The 17,376-nt window shown below is 32.2% G+C and overlaps 1 protein-coding gene across 8 annotated transcripts in view; it reads right to left on the reverse strand.

Annotated features, from left to right (window-relative positions):
• The window catches only part of LOC147014537 (alpha-1,3-mannosyl-glycoprotein 4-beta-N-acetylglucosaminyltransferase B-like), a 209,970-nt gene that overhangs the window by 80,845 nt on the left and 111,749 nt on the right, over positions 1–17,376 (reverse strand). The window lies entirely within an intron of this gene.

The following is a 17,376-nucleotide window of genomic DNA, read 5'->3' on the forward strand; positions in this document are numbered from 1 at the left end:
AATAAAACCATTTTCTCCAGGCACATAACAGGACCATTTGCATCAGTAGAAATGTGATTAGTGTTTCGAGTCAAAAAATAATAATACTCTAAACGTTAATGTAATTTAAAACTGGCAAAGCTCAAAGAGAGAAAAAAAGGTTGTTGAGTCTCATCACAACCATGCTGTGCTCCTCCACATGGTTCATCGACCCCCACACAGTTCACCGCACTGTTTGGCCTCGTTAAATGACAGATCGATGTACTAGAGGCCTGCGACGTCAAAAGTTTTGTCTTCATCAAAATCCATGCATTGAAACAAGAATCGACAAGAATATAATTATTTGTTTACATGGATTTACGTAAAGCACAAACCAGATTCTCTGTCAACTCCAGCCAAGAGAACCCATTTACTAAACGTGTGCACAAGTAATTATGTCGGTTTGGAAGCGTGTTGCTGCATTCCGCATTTTCTCAGAAATTATGTTAACTCCTTGCGCTTTAACAACCTCAAACCAGCGCAGTTGTGCAAAATCAACATCCATGTCAATGAATAATCCACAAACAAAGTTAACCCTTTGAACCCTGAGCTCCTTGGACTTTTGGCTCCCCGCCCTGGGCTCCCTCGAGAAAAATATGGACACTCAGGTATATGGAGGTTAGTAGGGTGAATATACTGGTTCTGGCTCACTTTTCCCCATGTAAATGAATGGGGGATTTTCAGCGATTCATATTTTTTTTCCCTAAAAATAAACCCCCTTTTTATCCCAAGGTATATTTATTTGTCTCCCCTTTTAACCTGGAGACACTTTTTTTTTTCCAAACAATCCATGCAATAAGATAAAGATTTGTTAAAGGTGATTCGAAAGAAATATCTAAAACGTCTAAGCCTCGGGACACTCTTTATCAAATAACCGATGCATATTGTTTAGCTCACTCATTGAACCTATAAAGATTTGTTCATTCTCAAATTCCTTCAATAGCTTAATTTTCTTTGCACAATAATCCCCATCTAAAATATTGAAAAACAAAACATTTGAATCTTTATATTTTTTAAGATACCCCTTTTGTGTCATTACGAAATGATAAACTTCTCTTAATGATCTCATCTGGCCACCGCCCGAGTTGCAAATTATTTTTGTGCATAAACCACGACATAAAAAAAGTTTTGTTTCAAATGTTTTCAGTTCGTGTCATGAAAATGAGGAAGTTTTTTTTTGACACGGTCGTGCTGTGTGAATGAGGAAGTGTTTTTGGACAGTCATGCTGTGAAAAAATAGGAACTATTCTGTGAGACAAGGTCTCGTGTTTATATTTTATCTCAGAACACGAACTGAAAACATTTGAATCAAAACCATTTTAGGGTATTTTAAGTATGTTTTAAAAATGATTCATACAATTTGAGAATATATCTCCCAGTTATTTTCCAAGCTGTCTCTCCCGAAGCGTCATTTCCTGTGGCCACACCCAATGATTAAGCAATCTCCTCATCGTTGCTTTATAAGTGATTCGCCAGACAAAGTTTCTGCCAGACGGGATTTTCATTTTTACAACTGAGACATGAGCGATCTTTCTTCCGCGAACAAAACACCTCAACACAAAGTTGGTAAGCCTGTGTATAGGTTCCTCTTTGAAAGATGAAGCAATTGATTATAAATTAAATCGTGATAATTCTCATATATATATATATATATATATATATATATATATATATATATATATATTTTTTTTTTTTTTTTTTTTCTTGGCAGGTCCTTGGAAGAAGAGCAGTTTACATATCACGACGAGGTGCATGAAATTAATGCTCTTATTGAAGAGGTCAATCATCTTAGAAGAGAATTGAAAAACATTTTTAAAGACTGACATGACGTCTTATCCACTTTTTGTTTCAAAACAGAATATGGTGTCTGAGTTTCGAAATCACAAGACATCTGAAGAAGATTGCTGGGAAAGATTATACATTCTCGCAAATGAATATTTAATATTTTCAATTTTGATTAATTATATTTGTTTTGTTTACAATTACTTGATTTTGAATTTCAAAAAAAGGATCAAGACATTAAGGAGAGTTAGGGGGTGGGTGGAGGGGGTGGGTGGAGGGGGTAGGTGCGCTCCCCCAATGACCCATCACCCCCTCCCCATGTGTGTGTGTGGGGAAGGGTGGGGGTGGGATGAGGGAGGTGGTGGGTCAAAGGTGGGGCGCACAGGGGGATGAGGGGGTGGGGCTTGTGCGGGTGGGGTTTATGTGGGCAGGGCGTGTGTGGGCGGGGCTTGTGGGAGGGCGTTTATGTGGGTGGGGCTTGTGTGGGCGAGGCTTCGGTGGGGTTTATATGAGTGGTCTTCGGCGGGATTTGTGTGGGCAGGGTTTATGTGGGTGGAGCTTGTGTGGGAGGGGTTTATGTGGGCAGGGTTATGTGGGCGGGGCTTCGGTGGGGCTTATGTGGGAGGGGTGAATGTGGATGAGGTTTGTGTGGATAAATGGATGGGTGGATGGGTGGATGGGTGGAGCTTGTGTGGATGGGTGTATAATTTTTAATTAAATAAACATGTTGTGTGTGGGGAACTAATTAACTAATCACTAATTATGTGAATATGATGAATATGGGTGGAGCTTGTGTGGGGTTTGTGTGTGTGGAGCTTGTGTGGAGCTTGTGGGGGGTTTGTGTGGAGCTTGTGTGGGGTGGGGTTTGTGTGGAGCTTGTGTGGGGTGGGGTTTGTGTGGGTGGGTTTTGTGTGGGCGGAGTCAAAAAGGGGCGGAGTCAAAAAATTTCAATTTATCTTTGTCTTTTGTAATTCCTGTGAATAAAATTAACCTAAAATCTCTTCCCTTTCCAAATCATATATCTTATAAGTCCAAGGAACCGTATCTATTACATCAACAATTTTAAAAAGTTCTTTCGTCCATCGTTTAGTAAAACCCTTTTCAAAATGAGATTTCCACCTATATATTCTTACGATATCACCAACTTTGAACTTAGGTTTTCTGACATTAATCTCTTTTTCATATTTTAATTTTGTAAATGTTTCTGATGGTTTCATATTTGTTGACGTGTGAATCGTGTCATTATACTTATCCACAATATCCTGAATAAAAGATGACCATTGTTGTGAACCGAGTTGTGTGAATTTTTTATATAATCTCTCTTTTAAGGTACGATTAAAACGTTCAACAACAACTGCCTTCCCTTCATTAAAGGTATTGTATAATGTAATACTGTTATTTTTTAGAAAATTCATAAATGTCTTGTTATAAAACTCTCTACCCTCATCAGTCCACAATTTTTTAGGTTTTCTCTTACTTTTATTAAATATCTGTTGAAAGGCTAACATAAGAGTATTACCTGTTTTGTTTTTTAATGGTACAACCCATGCGTATCTACTCCTCAGATCAATAACAGTTAAAGCATACTTGTACCCCTTATCATTATTGAGTTCAATCAAATCAGCAGACCAGATATAATCAACTTCCTTGGAATAAACTTTCCTTCTCTGAAACTTTGTGAATATTGGTTTATGTAATTCATCAGCTAATTGCTCTTCAGTCTTAATGGCATCATTAGAGCCTATAAGTTTTTTGAATTTCCAAGTCCAAGTTTCAATTTAGCACTGATCATCTTCTTCACAATGAACCGATCAACTTTTTCTCTCAAGGTTGGATTTTGCATCAGAGACAAATTATACAACATTTCTCTATCGGCTTCATGCTTTTCTTCCAACGTTGTGGTATTCCCATAATCAATATCGTGTCTCATGCACACTTCATCAACTCTATTGATGGGTTTACTCCAGGATTTAGGATTGTCTGCCTCATCTAATCTTTTATCCAAGTTTGTGCCTGGACCACAGAAAGAATACCCTGTAAGATGTAATTCCCCTGGTATTCCAGTAGTTGTAAATTTACTTCCTGAGAAAAACTTTTGTATATCTCCTCCTCGTTTGTGTTTGGAGATAAATTGATTTTTTTTTGAATCACACACCGACCATATACCTTTTTGTATAACCCTGTTATTTTTACTTTTAATATATGAAATATTTTTAGTATTAGTTTTCTTTTTACATTTGAGACAATAACTCATTTATTTATGTGAAAAGTTCCTGCAGAGTGCAAAAACCTTTTTAGTTTCCAACATGCACATTTGAATCTTAATTTTTAAAACATAAAGAATCCTTAGAAATGCCTTCACTCTCTCCTCCATTTATTGAAGAAAAAAAATAAAAATTAAAAACTTGAATTAAAATGAATAGCTTGTCGATGTCAATATTCTTGCCGAAAGTATTGCAAATAGACTTGTCAATTCTTTGTTTTCCTCCTCAGTGGGTTGAGTTATTTTCTGTAATACCACCAATCTTTTTTAAATCTCACTGGTTTCCATATTTTGATATTTATTTTGTCTCGTTCTTTCCTCCCTCTCCTTCTCCCTCTCCTTCTCTCTCTCCTCCTTCTCTTTCTTCTCCCTCTCCTCCTTCTCTCTCTCTTCTCCTTTTCCTCCTTCTCTTTCTTCTCCCTCTCCTTCTCTCTCTTCTCCGTTTCCTCCTCTTCCCTCTCTTCTTCAACTCCTTCCTCATCCCTTATTATCCTTGAATCGCTTACACCCCATAGAATATCATACATATATTCATCAGGATTTCTTGTTATTCCTGTATCTAAAATAATTTTTTTTACAACAGGAAACCAATAAAATTTCTTTTGAATTTCTAAAAGAGCCTTACCTTTTCTTAACTTTATATTTTTTTCATTATTTAACATTTTCATTAAATCTAAAGTTGTCGGTTTATCAACATCAGCATAATGCCAATCTTTTATTGAAAATACCTCATTCTTATGTTGTAGAACATATTTATTAAAATACCGAATACCCTTTTCTTGAAGGTATGCTTGGACACAGAAATGATAATTTTCTTGAAGCATTCTTTCTAGTATTAATGTATTAGAAATATATGTTAGAATAATATTATGGCACGAAACACCTCCCCATCTTCCCATAGTTAAATCATTTTGTATTTCCTTACTTATTATATATAATCCTGTTTTTTCTGTTTTCATGATATAAACAAGGGCAAAACCATTATTATATTTACCCCTATTAAATTCTTTTATTTGTTGTTTACTAATCGTGGCCCCACAAAACTCATTCTCGATACCAAGTGGATAATATTCTTCCTTACGAGACTGATTTAATTGTTCCAGGTCTTCGAGGTTAATTTTAAATGACCAATTATACCCTAAATCATTCATATCATACCCCCATTGTTCTATTCTCATACAAACGATACGCCCTTCTTTATAAAAATTTATTTTAATTCGAACTGTGAATTCTGTATGACCTGGAGATAATATCAACACTTCTGTATCTTTGGAATACACGGCCGTTTTATTTAAGGATATATATATATTGTGATAAATCGCTTAATCTCACCAAGTCATTCGCGTCAGTCGGGCTTGGATAATTTTTTAATTTATAAGCATTTTTCATGTTAATATTTTTGGTTATATTATATTTATGTCGTTCAGCCTGTGCCTTTGTGTAATAATTTGATAAATCAATATCCAGTTCTTGAGATACACCAAAGATAGAACCATCTTTACCAACATAAGTCATTTATATTAGATTAAAAATAATATCATAAAATTTTTCATTTTTGTTGAGTTGAAATAAAACATATAGACATAATTGACCACAACACTTGGAATTTAATTCTTGGACTTGAAATGTTTGATAAACACCATTCTGTAAGAATTTTATGACTTCAACAGGTGGTGGAAGACCAAAACTATCAAAATAATATTTGTCTTGACTATTAAAAATACAAACCCAATGAGAACCGTTCCCATTATTATCTTCTAAGTTCATAATAATATTCTTTGTATGTTTCGGCACATTTGTTAATTCATCTCTCATACAAATAACCACATTATGAATTTTTAATTTCTTACAATATTTGACAAGTTGTAAATTTGATGTTGTATTCTTTCCAAATTCTTTAAACCACTCATCAATGCTCTATTTATTAGAAAGATATAATCCATTACCTCTTTTCGTTAATTTTACACCTGCTTGTGCTATAGAAGAAAGCATATCTCCAACTAATAATCTCGCTTTATCAGGCAGACCTTCAAGTTTTTCAGCAAAATCTACAATTACACCACTTCCGCTAATTTGTTTCTCCAACTCTTTGTTATGTCTTTCCAATTCTTTTTGAGCCTGGAGTTGAGCCTTCCTTTCGTTGGCAGTTTTCACCGCTGTTGAAATACCACCCGTCAATGCTCCAACCGCACTTAAACCAGCAAATAAAGGAATTAGAAATGGGAGAAATCCTCCACTCGTCTCTCTTATTGAATATTTTTTCAACATTGGTTTTGTCATTTTAATTTTAAGTGAGCCAGTGTCATTAAAGATTTTAACCTGTTCTCTTGTGAGCAAAACATCAATTCTTACTGCTCCTTTTCTCTGAATTGTATTAACGTTAATCGTACAAGGCTTTTGATTTTGAACACAAGATGATAGTTTATGAAGATTGATTTGATTAACATATACCCCAGTTGGTACTTTGCCACTCATTTATTTAACAAAAAATTATGTGAGACTAATCATCACACCATTATCTGTATTAATCTGCAATTCTGTTTCTTCCAAAAGCAAACAATATGTATCAACTTCTTCACTCTCTCCTCTTTCAATGTATAGGGAAGTATCCACTCGATTAGACTTTATAGTTTCCTTTTGAGCGCTCAGGTCAAACGCATAGATTGTATACAAACTTTTAAATGCTGTCATTTCCAAAATAGGTTCTTTATTTCCATTACTTTCACACACCTTTTGGTAAGACTTGTATGCTTCAGCAAAATCATTTTTTTCCCAATTAATTTCCAATCTATCTCGTGGATAAAATGTTCCATCTAGAGAAACGCGAAGTTGTTTCACGTTAGCATTATCACTCAATGCATTATTCTTATCAGTCGCAGTATCACCATCTGGCTTTTTAAAAATGATCCACAGATATCGTGGCTTTCCTTCCAGAACACCCAAATTCCACGTGTAAGTAGTTTGGTTGAGTTTAACGTGTTGACATCTTCTTTTGAGGTATGATACACTGAGTGGTTTCTTTGAGTTAAGTCTTCGATTCAACATCTCTTCTGTTTTAAGATTAGGTCTATATTCACTGATATACCAACTCATCTCCTCAATTACAAATTTATTCTGATCACCAAAAGCATTACCAACACCAAAAAGCAATCGATTTTCATTATCATTCCTTTGTAGTTGAAATCTAATTTTAAGACCATACAGAACTTTATCATGATCACAAAATCCAAATATACCTTTAAGAGGAACTGCCACAGTAAAACTATTTTCTGCTTTTGTATCATCATTATACGCTCCTTTCCTTTGAGTATATCCAGGGTCTGTGTTTGTTCCCGTTGACATATCAGGAATAAAACCTTCGACAGACCCCTTTCCCATTCTATCACTGAATGTATAGAGTGTAAATTTCATCATTTCAGATACAGCAGAGACATAATCAACTGCTTCAACTTCTTGTGTTCCAATATACAAACGCACACTATCAAACATTTTCCAGAAGAAATCATTTACAAGTGTAGCGTTTGTGTTATTCCCAGCTTTAGTGAATTTAAATTTACACAACAAGAAACTTTCGGAGAGATTCAAATAGGTTTGTTGATTATTTATTTCAAAACTTTTTGTACCATTCGTATTCCAGTCTGTTCCAGTTATTGCATTTACCTTGAAGTAATCTTCTTTTTAGTGGAGTTTGAGATAATAATAGTATCATCCAAATCATAGATACTATCAATTGCTTCCATACTTGTATTTATTTAGGAAAAAAGATGTTAAAACTTTTGAAACCCTGATCCAAGTATTTGAATTATTTTCTGTCGTTCTTGGGGGGACAACTGAGTTTTGCCTTTCTTAATTTCTTTTATTGCTTGTAATTTATGAGATTCCTTCTGAGCATCTTTTATGCTCTTTACAGCACCTGCTACATTTCCCACAGCAGAAGCAGTTGAACCAATTAGATCTTTATGTTTTGGAATAGTTGAACCAATACCCATGAGAGTATCAATTATCCCATCTCTTCTAAATTGATGTCCAACACCCCTTTGTCTCTTAGGTTTATAGTATCCTCTCCCAAGATACATACCTTCACCCTTGTAGTATGCGGAAAGGAACATCCCATCCCCTGTAATTATTTAATATTTTCCCAACTCGTGTTTCCTCACAATAACCATCGTATTTATTTATTGGAAAACTTCACGTAGGTGAATTCTGATGGATATAACTTCTCCATTAAAAGAAATCATACGATTATCTTGGTCGGTTATCCTAAAATTTACTCTGTGTATGGTTTTTCCTGACACAGGGAGATAAACCAAATTTTTGGGTTCCATATTGAATTTATAACCAATTGGGGTTGAGTATGCGCTGAATGAAAATATTGCATTTGTTTTTTTCCATCATTATAAGCACCATCAATCAAATCACAGTGAATTAACACCGAATTTATTCCTGAGGATATTTGAATGACATTATCACTGTAAAACGTCCCATTAGTTTCAATCTTTTTTGAGGAGAAACCCAATAACTCTCTAAATGAATTATCAATTGTGAAATCAACCTTGTAGTTATTTTTAACTTTAATCGTTGATTTTGAAGTATGTTTTTGAATGTCTATAACAATATTTTTGGTTCATCACCCTGTTCTTTCATAAGACGAGCAATTTCGGAAGATATTTGAGAAATCTCATATGCTCCGGGTGAGACTGTTATCGTTTTGTATCCACTTCCCGGATTATACCTAAACTTGTCATTTTTCTCGGTTATATTAAATAAGGTATTATAAGTTTCCATGGACAATAAAGATGCCTCATATTCTTTTGTTGGGTCAAGTTGTAGTGGGTATGGGAATGAAGATGTGTGGTCGCTTGTTGTGAAATTAAAACTCAGGATTGTGCTTCTCATCTTATTTAATATGAGATAAAATGTCTTTATATTGAGATTTATTAATTATTTTCATGTTCATCAACTGGTCTAAAATGGCTGATGCTTCATTAAAACAATTGTTATTTCCAGCCTTCTTACTACCTAACAACAATAACAGTCTATTAACTAATTGCGATGGGTCATTTGGAAGAAAACTAATACCTAAACCAAGGATACTTAAAGCCTGAATAATGTGTTTCTCCTTCTCATTCTTCCTACTTTTACTAGAAATACTAATCCTATAATTTAGAGTGTTCAGCAGATCAATATATACTCTATCATCATTATTTTTCATATCCAATAGTTTATCAATATACTTTGATTCATCCCTCACAGTTGAACCTTGTCTTCCATCTTTTGTGAGAAGAAACATTAATCTCGGAGTTAGTTTAACAGGGGGTTGAGCAGAACCTAAGAACCTTAATTCATCATTAAATATCAATACCTTTTCTTGAACAAGATGAAATATTGCTGGTTGTTCTGTTGGAATGAGTCCTGCTTTGGTTTTTGAATCCACTGAATATTCATTGTTTTGAAGAGCATTCACAATATAATCAGGGGGTTGATTAATCTCTTCCAGTTGTTGAAATAAACCTTCATCATCATATACCTTTAATTCTCCTAAATGCTCTAATTCTTCCTCCGTCATTTGATCAAAATCTTTTAACATTTGAAGTTTTTTAGGAGTATATTCTACTGTGGGAACTGTGGAAACATCTTTCATTTTTTTTCTTGGGAAGTTTTTAAAAGTGGTTTAAAAATTTCTCTTGTTTTCTTTCAAATGCTTCTTCGCCCGTTAGTTTCTGTCTGCGTTTCTTCTTTATGTCTTCCTGCTGTTTTACAACTTTTGAAACCAACTCTTGATGTTCCTTAAATCTTCTTGCTCTTTCTTTTGCATCCATTTATTTATTGTAAAATATCATTTAATGAATTGTAAAGATCAACAGGGAAATTTTCCTTTTCTTCATCATTCAAGTAGATGTGTTCAAATAAATCCTTTTCTTTAAATATTTCATCAAATTCTTTATTAACATTAATGCGAGTTGTAATTTCTTCTTCACTAATACTTGCATCTCTGCTTTTCATACGTTTGCGTTGAGTTTCTTCATCAACATCAAAACCGAATGATAAAATCTTCACTCCGCTCAGATGTTTAATAATTTGTCTCGTTCCTTCTGGATTAGTTTCTAATATCCCAAGACCACTAGATTTTAGTTTCCTTAACTCACTCTTACAATGTGAATATTTTGTTGTACCAAGAGAAACCTCCTCAAATATTTGACCTTCATTCCTCAATCGCATATGTTCCTCCACTGAAATATAGTGATAATCTTCACCTTTTACTTCTCCAGGTCTTATTGCTCTAGTTGTTGTTGATACAATGCGTATCACGGGGTGTTTTTCAAGTAAATTTACAATATTCTCATTTGTACTACACAAGAACCTTGATTTATGAAAGTTTTTTCCAGAAGCAGATTTACCCACAAGATTTACAATAATAGTTGTCATTTATATATGTAATTGTTTATAAAACAAAAAATATATCCCTTAATATCTCATCTTGTTTCACAACAATATATTTATATTTTTCAGTTGTGTGCTTCATGTAATCCTCAAATTTCTTTTTACTACATAATGTAGAACAATTATCTCTCCAAAAATTATTGATATCTATTGAATTTAACTTGAATAAAATAAAAGTATTAGCATTGTTTCTGATGGAACGACGAGGAAGTTGGAAGTACGATTGACTAAGATAAATACAATTACAAGAAGAATGTCTCCCTCTTGTGTAGTAGCTGTCCATTACCGTTTGGTTTCTCTCATTAACACAATCATCAAAGATAACGAGGTTCTTTTTTGATTTATCCAAATCTTGGGGAGACGGTATATCATCCGTATTATCACTAAGAATACAAGTTATCGGATTTGATTTCTTTTTACATCTCTGTGTATCACAAAATAGTTGAATTATATCTTCAATGTTATAATCATTTAGGTTTTTTTGACGTTTAAATAAACGGATTATATCTTCTTTTTGAAGACCAGCATTAAAACCTTGTGAGAGTAGTTGATACTCTGGTTGAAAACTCGACTTTGTGAAAATTATTAAATTATCATAATCTAAAAAGTTGGGAGTGAGGAGCATCTTTAAAAGTAAGCAGGTTTTTCCACATCCACTTGAACCAACTATGAGACATCTTAATGAATTTGGGAGATTTTTATGGTTGTTAAATTTTATCCTATTTTCCCAAATGGGTAAAAAATCATTCATTTATATATTTGGAAAACAGGTTATTTAATTTATTATTAGCTTTTTTAGAAACTCTATATTTTATCCTAAGTTCAGGTTTAATTTCAAGATAATCCATTATTTTATTTATACAATATCTTGTGTTGATATTTCCCTGAAAATTACATCCATGAATAATATATAACAACAATCCTTTGAACATTTCTCTTATACGTTCAGTTTCTTCCCTAGTAAGGAAAGGTGTGTTATCACCCTCATACTTTACATTCATTTCTCTAATCAATCTTGTAAAGTAATTCATTTTTGGTGTAAATCTAAAAGAATTATTTTCCTTTTTATATTTTTTATTATCATTAATTAGAAGATAATCACAGAATATACATTGTTTATAGGCTTTTGACTCTGTGTTTAATCCCCGTCTTTCACATGCAGGACAATTCTCAAATTTGTCATATGGAGAATCAGGAAAGTCTAGCATATTTATAAAGTAAAACTTTACTTAAACTGAAATTCATCTATACTTTCAGTTGTATATTGACTCATATTTAATAATATTACCATCGATATCAATATACTTTTTTTCATTACCAGATTCAACGACAACATTTTTTATATTAAAGGTAATTTTAAAATGATCGTTAACTACTATTGAACGAAATGTCATTTCACCTGATATATTAACATCCTTTATTTCATCAGGATTTACATCTTTAGGGTTGTTGAAAAAAAATACAAATTTCTCCTTGCATATTACAGATGGTCTTATCTTTTCTTTCTAAAGCTTCATCCATAAGGTTTTTGTTTTTTATACTTTTTCTTGTTTCATTGCTTTTTCTAGTTTTGAATGTATTACCAGAAGGAGAGGAGAAACTTTTGTTAGAGATACTTTAATTGATGTTCTACCAGGTATACTAAAAGCCCTTCCACTGAAGGAAATTGAAGAACTCATATTATTTACCATAATAGTTTTTATCCAATAGTTGTTATATTTATCTTTGTTCAATTTTACATCCTTGACATATTTCTCAGTATCTTTAACAAATGAAGAGATTGATTGAAACTTGTCTTTTGTGTCTTGAAACATTGTATTTATTAAGTGAAAAAGTTGGAGGATAAAATGGTTTTAAGCACAGATTCACCTGTAAAATAAATGAAATTTTCATCAAGAAAATTTTAGTTTAAGCAAAGATTTATTATATAAATATGGTGAATACAACATACTGCGATGTTTGTAATCACAAATATAAACATTATAGAAAACACCTCCGAACCAACAAACACACATTTAATCTATTTCATAAAATATCTCCTCGAGTTGGAAAGAAAACATTGTGATATCTGCTCAAAGGATGTTTTGAAGAGTAGTTATAATAGACATCTTCAATCACAAAAACACAAGAAAAATGAGTTTAAAGTAAAGGGAGACTATTATATTGAAAACACTGATGGGGCATTTAAAGGGCATATAAAAATAAGGATTTTTCAATTTGGAGAACCCGGACCATCATCAATAGCTAAATCAATTGAAACATTGTATTCATTAAGTGAAAAAGTTGGAGGATAAAATGGTTTTAAGCACAGATTCACCTGTAAAATAAACGAAATTTTCATCAAGAAAATTTTAGTTGAAGCAAAGATTTATTATATAAATATGGTGAATACAACATACTGCGATGTTTGTAATCACAAATATAAACATTATAGAAAACACCTCCGAACCAACAAACACACATTTAATCTATTTCATAAAATATCTCTGTTCACCACCACCTCTTATCTTCCCCCATCCAAATCCTCGATCTTTTCTACCCCCGATAATCCACCCAAGCCCACTTCCTTCAATTCTCCTGCTTTCCTTCCTGAAAGTCCCTGTAATGTCCATCTTCTCCTCGCCATGTTCCCCGTCCCATCCCCATCCCTCTCCCTTCCACAGTTCACCTGTGTCTGTTCCCCAATGTTTTGTCCCTTCCACTCCCGCCCCTCTTGTCTCATGCCTCCTTGCTGTGAGTTGTGTGTTAGCTCTCATACGAGCCTCGACCAAGGTATACAAAAAAAAAAAAAAAAAAAATAGTGAAACCTGATGTTGAAAAAGTTATTAAAAAGACATTAAAAGAAATGAAAACTTTAAAGTTTTATATGGGAGTGAAAATTAATATGAAAAGACAAGATGAAGAACAAACTCCTTATATGAGAACAGATCTTCATTTTATAACATCATTTCAAGATTTTTTGAATAGTGGGGTTTATGAAGAACTATCAAAACAAGAGGAGGATGTTAATAATACAGTGGTAGGAAGTGGATTCAATATTTAAAAAAATCATCTTTTTAGATATACACATTCTAAAATCAAACCCTCTTAAAGCTTCTTCTTATATTGAATTACCAAAAGAAATAAAACTAAAGAAGGCAGTTGTTAATATTAAGAACAATGATAATAAATGTTTTCTCTAGTCTGTTCTTGCTCACTTTCATCCACCAAAATGTAATTCAGAAAGAGTAAAACAATATATGAAATATGAGAATACCTTGGACATTAAAGATTTTAAATTCCCAATGCCACTAACAGATATTCCTAAATTTGAGAAAAAGAATAATCTTTCTATTAATGTATATGGATTAACGGATACAAACAAAGTTCAAATATTAAAAATTTCAAACAACTATAAAAATGAAGAAACACACATTGATCTTTTATATTTTAGTGTTGGAAATAATTCACATTACACATACATCAATAATTTATCAAGATTAATCTCTTCTCAGGTATTCAGAACAGCAAACAAAATATATCCTTGTAAGCGATGTCTTAATTCATTTCATACAAAAGAACGATTAGAACAACATTCAAAATATTGTAGTAATCATAAATCAGCTGTAATTACAAGGCCTAAACCTGGTGAAAAGATTTATTTTGAAGATTATAATAAATCTATCATGCACCCATTTGTGATATACGCTGATTTTGAGTGTATCCTTAAAAAGATAAATACTGCTTCTCCTAATCCAAAAGAATCATATACAAATAAATATCAAAAACATATTCCTTGTGGTTTCTGTTATTATATCAAATCATCTGTTGGAGAAAAGTATAACAAACTTGAACATTATAGTGGAAAAGCTTCACAAGAGTTTGTAAAACGATTAGAAAAGGATTGTATAAGACTCACTAAATTAATGAAAGAAACAAATGAATCGATGAAATTAACCAAAGAAGAAAAATTAGAATTCAGAAAGAACAATATCTGTCATATTTGTGAGGGGGAAATTAAGGAGTCTAAAGTTAGGGATCATTGTCATCTTACTGGTAAATATAGAGGTCCCGCTCATTCCTGTTGTAATCTTAATTATAAATTACCTTCTTTTATTCCAGTCTTTCTTCACAACAGCGCCAATTATGATACACATCTATTTATATATGAACTTTCAAAAACACCAGGGAATATTTCTGCCATAACAAACACAAGTCAAAAGTATATTTCATTTACAAAAATGATATTCACAAAACTTTTAACTCGTATTAGGTTTCTAGATTCTTACAAGTTTATGGGAACACCACTAGCCTACCTCGCATCAAATCTAAGCTCCACGGACTCTTTTCCAAATCTTAATTCATTCTTTCCAAAAGAGGAAATTCTCACTAAAGAGGAAATTCAGATTAAAGAGAGAATTCAAAGTAAAGAGGAAACTCTAATTAATGAGGAAATTAATGAAGAAATTCTAACTGAAGATGAAATTCTAATTATAAAGAAAATTCGAACAATGAATGAAATTCTAACTAAAGAGGAAATTCTGATTAAAGATGAAATTCTGATTAAAGAAGGAATTCTCACGAGAGAGGAAATTCAAACAAGGAATGAAATTCAAAGTAAAGAGAAAATTCTTACAAGTAAGGGATTTTATCCTTATGATTATATGGATTCATTTATGAGATTTAAAGAAACACAACTTCCTTCAAAAGAAAGTTTCTTTAATAACCTTTATGAAGAAGAGATAAGTGATAAGGAATATAAACACGCACAAGAAATATGGAAAATATTTAAGATAAAGAACCTTGGATGATATCATGATTTATATCTAAAAACAGATGTTTTATTGTTAGCTGATGTGTTTGAAGCTTTTAGATCACTCTGTCATAATAAAAATTGTTATGGATTAGATCCTGCCCACTATTTCACAGCTCCTGGTTTAGCTTGGAGTGCAATGTTGAAAATGACAAAACAAGATATAGATTTAATCAGTGATGTTGATATGCTTTTGATGATTGAGAAGTCCAAGAGAGGTGGAATATCACAAGTATGTTCAAAAAGATATGCTAAAGCAAATAATAAATATCTTCCAAATTATGATAGTGAAAAAGATAGTAATTATTTGATGTATTTTGATGCTAATAATTTGTATGGATGGGCAATGTCTCAATATCTGCCTTATGGTAAATTAGAGTGGGTGGAAGAAAAGGATTATGAAAAGGCTTTGATGAATATTGTTATTTCTTCTCAAGAGGAATTGAATGACGAAGAAGAAGGTTATTATTTTGAAGTTGATTTGAGGTACCCGAGAGATCTTCATAATAAGCATAAAGACCTTCCTTTTGCATGTGAGAAAGAAACCCCAAAGAAAGAATGGTTCAGTGATTATCATAAAAGTTTTAATATTAAAGGCAAATCAACAGAAAAGTTATTAACAACATTCTATGATAAAGAGGGATATGTTTTGCATCAGAGAAGCTTAAAACAGTTTTTGAGAGAAGGATTGAGAGTAGCTAAAATTCATAGAGTTTTAAAATTTAAACAAAGTCCTTGGGTGAAAAAGTATATTCAATTCAATACAGATATGAGAGCAAATACAAAAGTAAAATTTGAAGGGGACTTTTATAAATTAATGAATAATGCTGTATTTGGAAAGACTATGGAAAATGTTAGAAACAGGCAAAACATTAGATTCGCAACATCTTGGAAAGAAGCTTCGAGATTGATAAATAAACCAAGTTTTGAGAGAGAAGAGGTTTTTTCAGAGAACTTTTCTGCAATTCATATGAAAAAGGAAAGTATTGTAATGGATAAACCAATTTATATTGGAACAGCAGTTCTTGATTTATCAAAGATATTGATGTATGATTATTTGTATAATGACTTAAAGAAAGAGTATGGTGAAAATGTTTCATTGTTGTATATGGACACTGATAGTTTTATCCTAGATATACAAACTGATGATGTTTATAAAGATATGAAGAAAAATATTGGAGTATATGATACAAGTAATTTCAGCAAGAAGAGTGAGTTATTTTCCAAAAAGAATGAAAAGGTTATTGGTAAGTTTAAGGATGAGTTGGGTGGAAAAGTAATGAGTGAGTTTATTGGATTGAGAGCAAAGGCATATGCTTATAAGTATGGTGATCAGATTGATAAGAGGTTAAAGGGAATAAAGAAATATGTAATAAAGAAATCAATAACTTTTAGAAATTATTATAATTGTTTGATGAATAAGAAAGAAGAATATAGGAAAATGAATACAATAAGAAGTTATAAACATAACATATATAGTGAAGAAGTAAATAAAAAGGCATTAGGAGCCTTTGATGATAAGAGATTTATTTTAGATAATGGAATAGATTGTGTTCCATATGGATATTGTATGATAGAGTGAATAGAATAGATTGTGTTTTAACGATGGGAAAATGGGTTAGGGTTTTTTAAGGGCTACCGCCACGTTTTTTTGCAATATATAGATGGTCAAACCAAGTATTAATCAAACTAAAGAGTGGAGAAAATCTCAGTCTTGGTATATAAATGGAAAACATAATGAATGTGAAAAATATCAAATAAGTCTTATTGAAAAAATAACTAAAACAAAGGTAGATAAAACAAATAAGGGAATCAATTTAAAAAGTAGTAAGTTCGAGGATGTAAAGAAAAAAATGAATATCCTTGAATGGACTGAAAACTTTGATGGTTATCAATTGAACAATGAAAAAACAATTTACTATAATCTCAAAATGATATGTGGCTCAGGAGGAGGTCAAACAAGACCATTAAGAGAAGTTTATCATTTCGTAATGGCACAAAAGGGGTATCTTAAAAAATATAAAGATTCAAATGTTTTGTTTTTCAATATTTTAGATGGGGATTATTGTGCAAAGAAAAT

The sequence above is a fragment of the Eptatretus burgeri genome, chromosome 13 (assembly GCF_056783735.1).
Source record: "Eptatretus burgeri isolate ZD-2024b chromosome 13, Ebu_testis_v1, whole genome shotgun sequence".
NCBI classification, from domain to species: domain Eukaryota; kingdom Metazoa; phylum Chordata; class Myxini; order Myxiniformes; family Myxinidae; genus Eptatretus; species Eptatretus burgeri.